Raw genomic sequence first — 15,461 nt, forward strand, 5'->3', positions numbered from 1 at the left:
CCCTACCTGACCTCCTTGCCTGTTGTTTCTCTGTAGTGTGTTCAATAAATCTAGCTCTACTCTCGATGTGCTCTGGTGAATTCTTTTTTTTTTCTTTTTCTTTTGAAAGACAAAGTTAGACAGAAAGAGAGGGAGAAACAGAGGTCTTCCATATGCTGGTTCACTCCCCAAATGGCCTCAATGGCTAAGGGTGGGGGCAGACCAAAGCCAGGAGCCCAGAGCTTCTTCAGTTTCTTCCACACAGATGCAAGGGCTCAAAGACTTTGGGCCATCTTCTGCTGCTTTCCCAGGTGAATTAACAGGGAGCTGGATTGGAAGTGGAGCAGCCGGTCCTGAACCGGTGCCCATATGGGATGCCAGTATAGGAGGCAGAGTCTTAACCTACTATGCCACAACTTTCACCACCTGAAACACTGGCCTCATCAGTTGCTTCCCATGACACTCATCATCCAATCTGGGACTTGAACCTCCAACACCATGAACTAAATAAATCCTTTCTCTTTACAAAGTTAGTGGCATCAGGTATTTTGTTGTACTAACAAAAAAAGCCAACTAATTAAAGCCCATTCCTCCTCGGCTGGTGTTTCCCTCTATTGTCACTTCCATCTTTGTCAGCTTTTATTAACAGGGACTCTCAGAACAAGGCCCGTGGAATTACACGTGCATTGTGTGGTTTAATTAGCATATCTTCCCTAGGAGGCTGGTCCTATTCTATTTGGTAGCTGAGGAACCTGGAAATCAAGGAGGTGAATCAGCTCCCTGGAGTTCAGAGTTGCTGGAGTCAGAGGTGGAACTGGACATGTGTACCAATTAGGCACCTTGGGGCCACAGTTTGGAAAATATTCCTCCTTTCTACTTGGCCAGCTCCTTCCCCAGGGATCCCAGAGTTTTAGACTAAAACACTCATTTGCCTATGTAACTTGTTTAGTCCACTTGAGAGATCCCAACCAATTCCTTTGTGTGATTTTAGTAAGTATTTTTAAAGGAAGAAACTCTTCCCCTAAGCTAATAACACTTCTGACACACCTAACAATTCTCCAGCTCTCAGCAGAACCACAGATTATCCTAAACTGAGTTTAATTCAGAGGCCAGCTACCTAAAGTTGGCACAGACCCCACAGGTAGAAGACTTGTGGCAGGCAGTGGACTCTTAATCGCCCACACTTCTGCCAAGCTGGCCACAAATCAGGCATTCCCATACTCCCTCCTCAGTTTTGATAATTTGCTACAATGGTACTCAGAAGTCTGAAAAACACCTGCTATTCTCAGTTTCTCTTAAGGGATTCAAATGAACAGTCAGATGAAATGTATAGGGCAAGGCCCATCCTTCCAGAGTTATCTCATTAGCATAAACTCAGGTATAATTTAAAATAGTTAATTATGAATAACAAAGGTCACTCCTATCACCCCTATAGCTCAGGAAGTTATAAGGGTTTTATAAGCCTTTTGCTGGGAATCATATTTCTTATGTCACCCTATAGAGGTCTAAATATATTCTATATTCAAACTCCTAAGAATTGAAAGATATCAGGAATTATCATTCTACTAATAAAACTTTGGAACAAAACCAAAACCAAAAGTACGTGACTATTCAAAAAAACCTCTGTCCATGATACATTGATTAAAAGGTCATTGTCATTTGAAGGCAAGCTTCATCAATGTATTTTTAGACCTCAAAGCTTTGGAATCAGCGTTAACAAAGTCTGTGGCCTTGACTGGATCAGAAATCATAGAGAACAAAAGAAAACATCCTCAAGTTCAGTACAAGGCGTTTCGAAATGCAGAGCTTTGTCACAAAGGAATTAGAAAGGCAGCTCATTAAGTTTACACACACAACTGTCCGGCGTGCATTACTGAATTCTTTAGTGAGTGTTTATTAAGAGCCCCACCCAGCTATCCACAATGCTTCGCAGCACAAGAGAGAAGAAAGTAACTGCTGTGGTTATGAAAGCACAGAATCCCCAAGCTAGGGGAGACTATTTTTAATCAAGTTTCATGCCATTCTACGTGGTGAATGGTACAAGATGCCAAAGCTGCCTCATTGCTGGGCCAGGACTGCAGCCAGGATCCTCTGGGTCTAGGCGATTGCCTTGTCAGCCCCACCTTGGTTTTCTCCCTTGCCCTTTGTCCTTTTGTAGTTCAGGACAGGCAGCCAAACCCCTGTTGTTCCTCTCTGTCCCAGCAAAGTGATCACAGGAGTCAACAGAGGCAACCATTCTTTCACCAAGAATCCATTGTACTCACTTTTATATTGCTACTTTATAGTCAATAATTTACCCCAAACCACACATCTCTCTAAATGATCTCTTCCTGCAGAATCCTAGAGACCTTGCCAGTGGGTTTCTATAGAAACGTTTCTGAAAACAAAACAAACTGAATTGGTTTTGGTGGTAGGGCTACACGTGTCCTCTGACTTCTTGCTAGGGCTGTTGTAAAGGCCCCTTTTCGGGGATCTCAGGGGCCTCTTATTGCCCTTAGCTCACACCTAACTTCTCTCCCATTTCCAATGCTGCAGAATGAAAGTCTATAGAGTGTCATCAGAGAAGACTGGACACGCCTTATCTCTGTCCAGCCATGCAGAAGCCCATGAGAGCTGCCCCATCATCCTTACCTCATTTCACTGAATCTATGGGTGGGAATTCTTTAATTGTACATTGTTGCCTTTCTCTAGTTAAAGAAATCTCTCAGTAGCTATGACTTATTGATTCCAAAGTCTTGGGAACTGGCCCCATTGAGTACTTGTGAATACCTTGCGTCACTGTGGTGCTTCCTCTGAAGTCGCTAGAAACAGGACAATGCCTGTTAGGGAAAAAATGTTCTGAATGCTATCCAGGTCTACTAAGTCACAGTTTTGTTTTTTTTTCCCAAGTTCCTCAGGTGATTTTAATGGGCCCTAAATATTGAAACCTTCTGCTCCCAAAATAGCAAATTTGGGACAAATTATCATGGTAAGCAGATGCTGAAAAAGTTTGCTAATTGTCTTAGTCCATTTTCTGCTGCTATAATAGTGTACCTGAGACTAGGTAACTTATAAAGAACAGAGATTTATTTCCCATAGTCCTCTGCATTGTAATCCCTTACCTGTCAATCCAGTACACCTGCTTTCCCATGATGCAGCAGTGTCTCATCCAGGACCAAGAAAGAGGAGATACCATATGGCTATGTGGAAGTTAAGCACCACATGGAGGCATTGTGGAACTCCTGGAAAGCCTCACATACATTAAAACACGCTATATACACTCCACTCCATTTGTATGTTCACCCATAAAAGTGACTCTTACACATGGGGACAGCCCCCTTTTGCTTTTTGGCTTCTGACCCTTGTTTTTGGGTCCTTCTCTGGCCTCCTCCCATGCTTTATCCTCTTAAGCAACTCTCTGGCCCACTCACGACAGGTATTTCTCCATGTGGGGATGCCCACACTCAGACATGAATATATATTCACTCACTTTAAAATAAATCCTGCTGTCACTTGTGCACTGAATTTATACCTCTGCTTTGAATTCTTATCTGAGAGGAGAGGGGAAGAACTTGGAATAACAATAAATTTGAGATACTTAATCCTATATAACAAAGGTACCAGCATCTGGTGAGGGCCTTCCTGCTGCACATGACAAGGTAGAAGCCATCACACCATGAGAAGGAAAGCCTGTTGGCTCATCTCTCTCTTCTTCATACAAAGCCATGAATGCTATCATGGGAGACCATGCCCTCACGACCTCATCTAATCCTAATTACCTCCCAAAGGCCCCGCTTCCAAATACTACCACCTTAGGAATTTGCGATTAAATTTGGGATTAAATTTCCAACATGTGAACATTTACAGGGACACATTCAAACCAGACCACTACTCAATGTGTCCTTCACAAACCAGCTTTTCAGCATGAGCTGTGAGCTTATTAGAAATACAGAATTTCCATCCCTCCATCAAATCTATTGAATTAGAATCTGCATTTTAACAAGATCCCCTGGTGATTCTATGCACAATAAAAATTGAGAAGCACTGTTCTAAGAGCAAAGGGTCTGAAGAGGTAGGTAATGAAGGCCAAACTCATTTCTCTTGCTTGAATCACTTGGGTAATTGCTACTAGCTTCCCTTGCCTTTTGTAATGTAGTCAGAGCTTTAGGCAAAAGCAGTCTTTGATAGAAAGATTTCAAGAGATGCCGAGTTCCCCAGGGCTGCTAGAGGAACTCCTGTTTCAAGGCAAATTTTCAGAGTACTCTTGACAAGGAAGGCAGCCTCAAGGCATCACACAAAGCTGTTCCAGGAAAATGAGCTTGCCTGGGGAAAGGCCAAGCAATCGCCTCCTTGTCTAAAATCCATGAGTCTAGCTGAAGGTCAACAGGTAAAGTCCCAATCTATGTTTACTTTCTTATCTAATTCCCTGAAAATCTTGAGTACATTCTGAATATTAATCACAATTAAGAGTCATAAATTAATCTAATTGACAATCCTGGCTGGATTCTCCTTTTGTAAAATTGCACTTTCACTTTGTCCTCCTATGAAATCAGTCATTAGCCAAACCCATTTCCTTTTATGCACATTTATTTTCTATGGTATGGTGGAAATCACTGGATGTTAGGTCAGAAAGCCTCTCTTATTTATTGGTTTTATTGGGAGGACTTGAGCAAATCATTTAACTGCTCTGGGTTTTTGGGTTTTTGTTTGCCAAATTGTTTCTGGTGCTAAACTAATGAGATTCAACTCATAGCTGACAGATTTCTATTCTTCCTCGAATGTTCCCAGCCACTCTGCTTTCCTGCCACTTGTCATCCACTGCTGGTGACATCACATTTAGATCTAACGCCAGTACCCACGGTGCCCTGCCAGACACCACCTTTGCATGCTCATTTTGCTGCCACTTATCTTTCATCTTCCAGCCAGGCTTCTGTAATGCAACCCCACTTGTGCCAGCACAGTCCCTGACAGTACATTTTGCAAATGAGATCCTTTGGGATGCTAGATCAGATATTTCCCTGAAGTCTAGACACATTCCAGAGAGCCTACTCCATTCATTATTTATGCCTGGGTCTGCCACCTCGACACCCCAGGTCTTTAAGATAAAAGCTTACTTTCCCACCCCTTTCAGATGGTATAGATTAGCAAATCAGAGGCATTCCTGATGCTGGCATAGTGCTCTACTTTTTGTACTGGATTGTAACAGGCAAGGCCTTATTTTTTACTTTCATGAAAACCCATGAGATCTACAAGGTAGGGGTGTTTGAACCCATTATGTAAACTTTGAAACCATCCAGCTGACATCACCTGGTAACACATGGCAGATGCGGATCTCAACTCTTCAAGCTCTGACCATGACCACCAGGTGCCTTCCAGTATGAGTGAGGACCAGGGTGAGCTGCAGAGCAGAACAGGGTAGAATCAGGACCCCTACCTCCTCACTGCCATCTTCCCACAAATGCATGCACATTTCCTTATCTGTCTCTGAGCTCCCAGGATGCTTCTTATACATTTACATTTATGCGCATCACACTTTGCTATCACCTTTTATATTATTGCTTAGCCCACTTGTGCTGTTCTAGCAAAACACATGAGACTGGGTAGTTTATAAAGAACAGAAATTTATTCTCTCACAATTCTAGAAGCCAGGAAGTCCAGGAATGAGGCACTTATATTTTCAGTTGTTCTGTTTTGGCTGCTCTCTGCTTCCAAAGCTGCCTCCTGTGGCAAGAGCTAGCTCAAAGCTGTGTGAAGCCTCTTTTATATGGGTCTTATCCTATTCAGCTGGCTTCTGTCTTACAGGCCCCACCTCCAAGGACTATCATATTAGCAGTGCCTGACATTTGGAGAAGCATTCAAATCATAGCCTATATCTTTTCCTTTACTGGTTTCTGAACACCTGGAGGAGGAAAGTAAATGCTTTAGAAACTAACACATTCTTTTTCACTTGGTTTCATGATGTAAATATTTATTGGCTGAATTTCAAGAACTCAGGAGTATAAAAAAAATGAAATTCTATTACTCGCATCAGAATGGTTGGAACTAGAGGACATCATGTGGTATGAAATAAACAGGACACAGAGAGACAGATACCGCATGTTCTCCCTTTTATGTGGGAGCCAAAATGTTTTGTAAAATAAAAAGAAAGAAAGGCTTGTGTTTATCAGTTTTGCTGCAAATGTAGTGTTTTGTCAATCTTTGTTTTAAATCTTTGTCAAAAACATTGATAAGTATTATATGCTACCATATTCTGTTAGGTAGGAAGGCAGAAATTAGCCTATGTGTGTGAAAATGGCCTAAGGAAAACTAAGCACCTGTGGCAAAGAAGGTAGCTGCCTCAGGAGTGCACCTTGGAAGAGCCCAGTATTTGACACTGCAAAGTCCTGCACATACCCCAGTAGCGCTAGAATTGGTCGCTGCCTTCTCTCCAAGGAAAGCACAGGAGAAGCCTCTCCACCCTGCGCCACGTGGGCTGCCCAGTCTGGTAACACTGGGTAATAAAACTTCAGAAGGAATTTCGCTTATTTCACACAGCAAACCCTATGTCCAGGACAAGGGGAGGGGGAGAAACAGGGGGAACTGGACCCCATCCCCATATAATCCCTAGTCTGAATGCAGACTCTTTCAGAACTTTGCTGAGATGCCCACTGGGTGGCCTGTCAAATGCATGCTCTCTATTGAACTTTGTGACTTACTCCAGTCTGAATGACTGGACACTCTCTCAGATCCATTGGTAGAGGTGCACCTCCATCCTGATGGATGCCCTACCCCATTAACCCTTGCTACATTGCTTACCACTACTCTGTCTCATGCCTGAATTCTATCTTGAGACAAGAGCCTCTATTCCAACCACTTCCAGCAACAATTTTAATGATTTTGTGACTATTTTAAAATTTACTTTATATGAGTGAATTTCATTTGATTATTTTCACTTGGTTATTCCCTATAATACTTGCCTGTTTTCCTGTTTAAATTTCATCATTTTATGTTTTATTTGTTGAACTCTTGTGTTAGTGGAACATTAAAACTTACAGTATAATGAAAATTTAAAAATGTTATCAAAACATAAAATTTGAAAGAAATTTTAAAAAACAACACTATTATGTTGATTGTGTTCCCATTAGCTGAGGCCTGGCTTATTTCAAGCTACCATAGCAAGACAGTAACTTGAATGGCTTTAGCAACAGAAATGTATTTCTCCTAGCTCTGGAGGCAGGGAAGTCTGATCATGGGCATGCCAGCATTGTTGGGTTCTGGTGAGGGCCCTCTTCTGATGTTCCCATGGGGCCAAGAGTGAGAAAGCAAGTACTTTCATATGTTTATCTATAAGGGAACTATCTCCATAAAGAAAACCACAGGCCTGCACTGCGGTTCAATAGGCTAATCCTCCACCTGTGGCGCCGGTACACTGGGTTCTAGTCCTGGTCAGGGCGCCAGATTCTGTCCCGGTTGCCCCTCTTCCAGGCCAGCTCTCTGCTGTGGCCCGGGAGTGCAGTGGAGGATGGCCCAAGTGTTTGGGCCCTGCACCCCATGGGAGACCAGGAGAAGCACCTGGCTCCTGTCTTCGGATCAGCGTGGTGCACTGGCCGCAGCGCGCTGGCCGCGGCGGCCATTGGATGGTGAACCAACGGCAAAGGAAAACCTTTCTCTCTGTCTCTCTCTCTCACTGTCCACTCTGCCTGTAAAAACAAAAACAAAAACAAAAACAAAAAACTAAGAAAACCACAGTCTCATGTCTAATTGTCTCTTAATATCCCATCTGCAAATATCATTACACTGGCGATCAGGGTTTCAGCATAGGAAAATTGGGGGTATACGTTCAGTCCATAGCAAGACCAATTTAGGAAATCCATTTAAATACATTTTAGTCTATTATAAAGTTAGACCTGTAGCTTAAATTAGGGGAAATTATGTTACTCCTTGACGTTGGGAGGGTTAATTGAAATCACATGTGTACAGCACGTACCCACACAAATGTGTTAATTCTATTATTATCATCATTACAGCTACAATTTATTTTTTTTTTCTTTTGACAGGCAGAGTGGACAGTGAAAGAGAGAGACAGAGAGAAAGGTCTTCCTTTTGCCGTTGGTTCACCCTCCAATGGCCGCCGCGGCTGGTGTGCTACAGCCGGCGCACCGCACTGATCCGATGGTAGGAGCCAGGTGCTTCTCCTGGTCTCCCATGGGGTACAGGGCCCAAGTTCTTGGGTCAACCTCCACTGCACTCCTGGGCCACAGCAGAGAGCTGGCCTGGAAGAGGGGCGACCGGGACAGAACCTGGCGCCCGACTGGGACTAGAACCCGGTGTGCCGGTGCCGCAAGGTGGAGGATTAGCCTATTGAGCCACGGCGCCGGCTACAGCTACAATTTCTATTTCATTTCAGTACTGGACCAGCAAATTCCAAAACTGGTCTACTTTTAATGTTAGTAATACCTGTCAGATAATAGCAAGTTGTATCTATGTTCTTATTCTAGTGTCATCAAATGATATCAAATCATCACATAACAAACACTACTTAACGTGTTTATTTGTACTTAAGTGTACAATTATTTGAATGGCAGTATTCTGAGTTCTATAGTTACACTATCCAATACAGTATGCAGCTACATAAATTTATGTTTTAAATTAGTAAAATGACATAAAACAAAAAATTCAGCCTTTCAGTTGCACTGATCACATTTCAAGTCACTATATGTGACTAGTATTACCTTGCTGGACAACAGAGATATAGAAAATTTCTTTTATGGTAAAAAGTTCTATTGGACAGAACTACACCAGAAATGTAGAAATAATTTCATGACTTCATAAAGCTGACATTCTACTATGGAATGAGTATATAATAATTATGAATGAATAATTTTACAAAGAAATTACATTCAATTGCTGAAATATAGTTTTAGAAAAAGCAATTTTATATATGATTCCCAAATCAATGACTATATAACTATATTAAAATTATAATAGCTTTATCAATTACAAAAGTATAAGATGTTTAATTGCAGAAAATTTAGAAAATTAGGAAAATAAAAATATACATCATATAATCTTATAAAAGATTCATACACATGTATTTTGACTTTTTTACCTCATTATTTTTTTTTTATTTTTATTTTTTGGCAGGCAGAGTGGACAGTGAGAGAGAGAGACAGAGAGAAAGGTCTTCCTTTTGTCATTAGTTCACCCTCCAATGGCCGCCGCGGCCAGCGCGCTGTGGCCGGCACACCGCGCTGATCCGATGGCAGGAGCCAGGTGCTTCTCCTGGTCTCCCATAGGGTGCAGGGCCCAAGCACTTGGGCCATCCTCCACTGCACTCCCTGGCCATAGAAGAGAGCTGGCCTGGAAGAGGGGCAATCGGGAGAGAATCCGGCGCCCCGACCGGGACTAGAACCCGGTGTGCCGGTGCCGCAAGGCGGAGGATTAGCCTAGTGAGCCATGGCGCCGGCCTTACCTCATTATTTTTAATTCAGTGTTATATCATGTCATTTTTCAAAATATTGCTTTCAGTATCTACATAATACTTCAATTTGTATATGTAATGATATTTATTTTAGCAATGACTCTTAGGAATTTAGGTTGCTTTAAAGTTTTTTATTCTGATATCTACATGAAAATCTATACATAGCTAATTCTTTGCTTGCCTTCATGACAAATTCTTAGAAGTACCATTTTTAGAACAAAGTCATTAAGAATTTTAGATTTTTATTTCCTAGTAAGAAAAGACTTTCCAAAACTCTGAACTTATTTTCTCATATACTTGTTCCTCCTGGGCAAGAGTGTATATTTAACAGTGAAAAGATTTTATTTGAACATATTCCTTTGATTATAGTGACTGTGAACAGCACTTCATATACTTATAAATCATTTATATTTCATCTATGAGTTACTTACTTTATAGTAATTATGCTGATTTCTCAATTGAAAAATTATATGATTTCTTTGTAGTTTAAGGATATCAAACATTTGTCTTTACTTTTTGGCATACAATTTCTCCAGTTTGTTGAATAATTCTATCCTTTATACATGTAAAATTTTTGAAATTTTTCTATGGCAAATTATATCATTTTAAGCTTTAAAAGGACCTGTGTATAGAAGAATTCCTCGTGCTCACTTTGGCAGCACATACGCTAAAATTGCAACAATACAGAAGAATTCCTCATACATCACGAATGTTCAATAAATATTTGGTAAATGAATAGGTGAATGAATTAATGAAATATTTGGCCCATACTGACAAACAAGAGCTTCAATTTTTTTTTTTTCCTGCAGGTGCAGGTCAGTTCTTCTAGCCATTTGAATATGATCTGGAAGGAGTTAGAAGACCTGGAGATGAGTGTCACACTTCTGGTGATAACTCACACAGCATCTGAGGAGTTCCCATAACATAGTATCTCCCTGGCAGGGCCTCTAACAAAGTCTTTGATCCCTCATTTCTTGCAGGCTGGTCCTCAGATGGACACTCTAGATATTGTCCATCACAAAGGATCAATGCTTCCAATAGTTGTCTTTCTCAAGTGGGTGCTTTCACCCAGTATTTAATAAATGGTTGAAATCTACCTCTATCCCTACTGAATTTCTCCCTTGCCTTTTCTATCCTCTTTTTTCCATGTGATCTTGAAGGGACGAACAAGAAGCAGAAGGGAAGCGCAGTGGCATGAGCATAGAAAGACAAGACAAAAGCATTACTTGCTTCTCAAAGTTGTATCATGAGGTCATGGTGATTTGTATCTGGGGGAAAGAATGTAAGATGGCATGGATGTGGATAAATAAAATTGTCTTCATTGAACATCCATAGAAATGGCAATGTTATAAGACCTGGTTTTGATCTCTCCCAGTAAAAGAGCTTACTTGGAATGAACTGTTTGCCACCTTCCAAATGGGCACTACCCTCTTGCTTGCCTCTTTTGAACACACTGATTCCGTATATTAAAATGGCCTGGACAACGCTGTGCTTTGCCGGCAAACTCCTATTCATTATTTAAATTCCAAGGCAAATGTTGCTTTCTCTCCCAAGTTGTCCTTGATTTGTTTATGTTGAGTCTAGCCCTTATTTCTCCTCATTACCATACCACTAGGTACATATTTACTTTATAACTTTCTAAAACAGCTATTTTTGTTTAATTTTTTTATTTTCAATTTATATATTTTTGAGTATATATTTATTTTTTAAACATTTTATTGGAATACAGTATACATACCAAGAAAGTATACAGACAAATGAGCTTTTTGTCTTCTGAACATACTCATAACCAACACCCAAATTAAAAGCAACAAATTACTAGTACCCCAAGAGGCCTCACTAGTTCCCCGCTCCATTTCTTTCTTTTAAACATGGAAAAGAGGGGTATATTGTCACTTAGATGGTTTGATTCAGCGAAGCAATATTTGTCACTGTATACCAAATGATATGGTATCCACACAATTTTTGTATTCTTTCTATATATTAACTACTCTGTCTCTCCATTTTACTTTTGAATTCATCCATTGAGTTTTTTATTTTAGTTATTACATTGCCATTTGGCTTTCCCTTTGAACTTCAACTTCTTTGCTGAGACTTTCTACTTTATTCCAAGAGTGTTTATTAATTCTTGTTAAAGTATTTTTTAATAATGGCTGTTTTAAAATACCTGTCATTTCAGTGTAGAAATCTGTTGACTGTCTTTTCTCTTTCAAATTGAGAATTTTTTTGTTCTTTATAAGGAAAGGTGATTTTTTTCTAATTCTAGTCATTTTTGGCAGTGTATTCTAATACTGCACTAAGCTGTAAGGATACAAAGCTAAAATATTCTCACAGACTCTTAAATGCCATTAATTAATGAAGCCACCTCACCTGAGGACTCTCCTCCCAATGGATTTCTCAAGCTTGTTTTCATACATCAAGCATTCTTCTATTCTTTATGACTAGCATTGTAATGTTTCCACATCTCCACAATGACCGAAGAAAGCATCATGCAGTGTTCTAGAAAAGCATGAGGTCCAGAGTGAATCTAGCTTTGAGTTTTTATGAGACAGCAACTGCTTCATAAGGACCATTTTTAGATCCATTATATACATAAGAAAACAGAACAGACATATTAAGATACATGCCTAAGGCCTCTTGGCCTAAGCAGAAGAGCTGAGATTTGGACCCAGGCATTCTGACTCCAGTTAAATTAATTAGTGTTGCCCTGAACTAGCTACACACCTTCTACCTGCCCTTTAAAAGCCCCTGCCTGGTTGTTAATAAACAGATATGTTCACCAAAAACAAACAAGCAAGCAAACAAACAAAAACAGGCAAAATATTTTAGCAAAAAGAAGATACTCAAATGTTACTCTTCCTGAACCTAAATAATAATTAGTCTACTTCACAGAGTCATTGCAAAGTTTTAATATGACGAAGCCAGTAGACATATTTTATAAAAGATAATTTCTTATGAAAACATAGGGTATTACAGTTTTTACGATGTTTTATCCTTTCTTAAATTTCTCCAGACCCTTGACTGGCTACTTGTCTATACATTTTCTGCATGGATTTGCAGTTGACCTCATTTTTTATTAGGGTTTCTGTATCTCCAATTAACATACCTTGTCTTTTGTAAATCCCTCTTCATGTTAAACCTTTTTGCATTTCCTTCTTAGTTCTTCCTCTCTAATAATTTCTTCTCTTGCTGTCAACCTTTTCTCTGTGGGGCTCACATTCCCAGACTTTGTGATAATGAGCACATCCAGACTATATTTGCTCTAGTCCATTATGGTCTTAAGATAGTATATGGGAGTTTCAGATATGGGTTAATAGTTTCAGTAACCTTTTTTCATTTTTTTCCCTTCTAGAAATGGTATAACCTTCAATGCTTCTGTGCAGCTCTAAATGTTTTATATAGGGCTCTAGCTTCCTTTTGTATGCTATGATTTTGAGTGGTCCTATAATTTTCTTTTAACTAAGTTATTAAGAAATTAGTTCAATAAATATTTAATAGATGCTATATGAAAAATAGTATACAAGAAGCTAAGGATAGATGATTGATTTATATACCTCTGAAAATTATCAGCAGTGGCAGACTTCTAACTTTGCTACCAAGCTGTTGGTTCTTGCAACAGAAACATTATGCCTAAATTGGTAACTTTCCTAAATCTTCTTTCTTTTGCTCATTTTGGAGACTCCATAGGAAGAAGGGAGAGAATGGAAAGATAGGAGAGAGAGAGAGAGAGAAAGAGAGAGAGGTGGGGGAGATTATAAAACACTTGAAGAATTCTGATGCTAAGAAATCCACTGCATCAGTAATTGGAATAGGAATTTATTTAAGAGGAAATTCATTTTATCAAACAGATTAATGGAAAATTTGAGTACTTTAAGTATGTTCAAGGAAATAAACAAACATAAAACTACTACCTTAAAAAGAACATAAACTCTTGAAACTAAATCCAGTGAACCAATTTCAAAAATCAATTATATAACTTGAACACTAAACTTACATTAACCATTGAAATTTAAAACTGCAATAGGGAAGTAAATTCTAATCTAGATTCTGCAAAAGAGCTAATTAGTGGTGGTTGGCATTGTGGATGCTGGTTCCTGCCCTGGCTACTCCATTTCTGATCCATCTTCCTGCTAATGGCCTGGGAAGGGCAGCAGAAGATGGCCCTAGTGCTTGGGTCCCTGCTACCCACTTGGGAGACCTGGATCAAGCTCCTGGCTTCTGCCTGGCCCAGCCCTGGCCATCGTGGCCATCTTGGGGAGTCAAGCAGCAGATGGAAGCTCTCTCTCTCACTTGCTTTTTTCTCTGTAATTCTGACTTTTAAATAAATAAATAAATCTTTTTGTAAAAAAAAAAAAAGAGCTAATTATGGGTGGGCACTGTGGTATAGTAGGCTAAGTCTCTGCCTATGGCGCTGGCATCTCATATGGGTGCCAGTTCCTGTCATGGCTGCTCTTCTTCCTATCCAGCTCTCTGCTTATGGCATGGGAAAGGAGTGGAGGATGGCCCAAGTGCTTGGACCCCTGCACCCACGTGGGAGACCTGGAGAAAGGTTCTGGCTCCTGGCTTTGGGTTGGCCCAGCTCCAGCTGCTGCAGCCATATAGGAAGTGAACCAGCAGATGGAATCCTCTCGCTGTCTCTCCCTCTCTCTGTCTGTAACTCTAAATTTCAAATAAATAAATAAAATCTTTAAAAAAGAGCTAGTGATTTGAAAAATAGTCCTAAGAAGATGCCCATCCAGAATCCTCTATAGTAAGTCAAAGAGAAAAAATAATGTAGAAGTTAAGAGAATGAAAGATAGATAGAAAATCCAAAATATAATTTTAACTATATTCATAAATTTTAATTTATTCATTATAACTAAACAAAAATTATTAGTGAAAGTACTGAATAGAAATTGCAGAAGCAGAGAATAGAAGGATTGGTACTAGGCTATATATAAAATATTAATTGCTGGAAATATTCCAAATTAGATTAAAACATGAATTTTAGTGTCGCTCCCCCTCTTTGCAGAGGAACGACACAAGACCCTGCGCTGTTCTTTTGTCTGCTCAGCCCTTCCCGGGTTTGCTGCTGGTCCTTCCCAGGTTGGCTGCCGACCCTTCCACCTCCGTGGAAGGGCGGTTCCCCCTGCCACTTTCCCCACTTCCGCGGGCCGGCTTTCTTGGGGGCTGCTCAGATGTTATCCGGATGTTCCTGGTGCATGTTGTCTCTCTCCTCCTTTATAGTCCTCTTCCACCAATCCCAACTCTGCTACCCACATGCCGAGCACGCTGCTCTCCTCCAATCAGGAGCAGGATCAGCTCCTGCAGCTCATCAAACTGGCGAGAGGCAGCTGTGTAGAAGTTGTTTACTCCTCTCCCAGCGCCATATTGTGGGAGAGCAGATGCATAGAATAAGTCTTAATTCCAGTAACTTAGTCTAGTCTGAGTTGCTCCCCACATTTTAGACCATTGATTTGCTTCCAGAACCAAGTAAAAAATAAAAATAAATTAAAATAAAATAAAAATAGAGCAATGTATGCCCAATCACATAGTATAAATGTACAACTTCAAGAATAAAGAGAAAATCATAAAAGCTAGCAAAGAAAAACACTGATATCAAACTTCTCATAATTCACAAGGTAGAGGACAGTGGAGTAGTATTTTGTCCAAGCACTGTGTAAGAGTACTAGTCAGTCCAAAATTTTTATGTCCAATTACAATATTATTTTCTAAAAATGATTTATTTATTTACTTGAAAGGCAGAGTTACAGAGAGAGAGAGAAAGAGAGGGAGAGAAGACAAAGCTTCCATATGCTGGTTCACTCCACAAATGGCCATAATAGCCAGAGCTAGACCAAGTCAAAGCCAGGAGCCAGGAGCTTCATCTGGGTCTCCTACATGGGTGTCATAGGCCCAGGTTCTTGGGTCATCTTCCCCTACTTTCCCAGGCACACTAGCAGGGAGCTGGATTGGAAGTGGAACAGCTGGGACTCAAAGCACTGCCCATATGGGATGCCAGTACTGCAGGCAGCAGTTTAACCCACTATGCCACAACACTAGC

At 40.3% G+C, this 15,461-nt stretch overlaps 1 long non-coding RNA gene across 10 annotated transcripts in view; it reads right to left on the bottom strand.

Annotated features, from left to right (window-relative positions):
* The window catches only part of LOC127490274 (uncharacterized), a 137,850-nt gene that overhangs the window by 101,307 nt on the left and 21,082 nt on the right, over window positions 1-15,461 (bottom strand). For 6 of the 10 annotated variants that reach the window (XR_011386355.1, XR_007918149.2, XR_011386358.1 and 3 more), the window contains 2 exons: window positions 11,789-11,917; window positions 5,266-5,356 (listed from right to left, as the gene is read on the bottom strand). The exons of 2 other annotated variants lie outside the window; for them this stretch is intronic. This is a non-coding gene — a long non-coding RNA (uncharacterized lncRNA). The remainder of the gene's footprint in view (window positions 1-5,265; window positions 5,357-11,788; window positions 11,918-15,461) is intronic. 2 more of the 10 variants (XR_011386356.1, XR_011386353.1) reach the window with 2 other exon arrangements.

Source organism: Oryctolagus cuniculus, chromosome 2 (genome assembly GCF_964237555.1).
Source record: "Oryctolagus cuniculus chromosome 2, mOryCun1.1, whole genome shotgun sequence".
NCBI lineage: Eukaryota > Metazoa > Chordata > Mammalia > Lagomorpha > Leporidae > Oryctolagus > Oryctolagus cuniculus.